Source organism: Octodon degus, unplaced genomic scaffold (genome assembly GCF_000260255.1).
Source record: "Octodon degus isolate 3935 unplaced genomic scaffold, OctDeg1.0 scaffold00040, whole genome shotgun sequence".
NCBI classification, from domain to species: domain Eukaryota; kingdom Metazoa; phylum Chordata; class Mammalia; order Rodentia; family Octodontidae; genus Octodon; species Octodon degus.
Window position 1 is genome coordinate 6,005,204 of NW_004524616.1, and position 649 is coordinate 6,005,852.

The following is a 649-nucleotide window of genomic DNA, read 5'->3' on the forward strand; positions in this document are numbered from 1 at the left end:
TTGATGGCCAGCAATATTGAGCATTTCTTCCTTTATTTATTGGCCATTTGTACTTCTTCTGTGAAGTGCCTATTCGTTTTGTTTGCCCATTTTTTGATTGGGTTTTTTATTTTGGGGGATCTAATTTTTTGAGTTTTTAAAATATATTTTAGATATGAGTCTTCTGAGGAATTGCTGGAAAACTTTTGCCCATTCTGCAGGTGGCCTTTTACTCAGTTGGTTGTTTATTTTGTAGTGTAGAAGCTTTTAAGATTGCTAAGATCCCATTCATTGAGAACTATTTCATGTGCAACAGGGCTACTTTTGTTCAGAAACTCTTTGATCTGTTTGGATTTCAGTTTAGGACACGGTGAGAGATAATGGTCTATGTTCAGGCTTCTCCATGTGGATAGTCAATTTCCCCAACATCATGTATTATAGAGAGTGTCTTTTCACTAGTGTGTGTTTTCAGTACTTTTGCCAAAGATCAAATAGTTGAATGTACTTAGAGTTGTTTCTCCATTCTATATCCTGTTTCACTGATCTTCATGTCTATTTTTATGCCAGTTTGTATCATAGTAGTATGGTAATATAACTTCAGGTTCAGGATGGTGATCTTTCTTTCTTTCTTTCTTTCTTTCTTTCTTTCTTTCTTTCTTTCTTTCTTTCT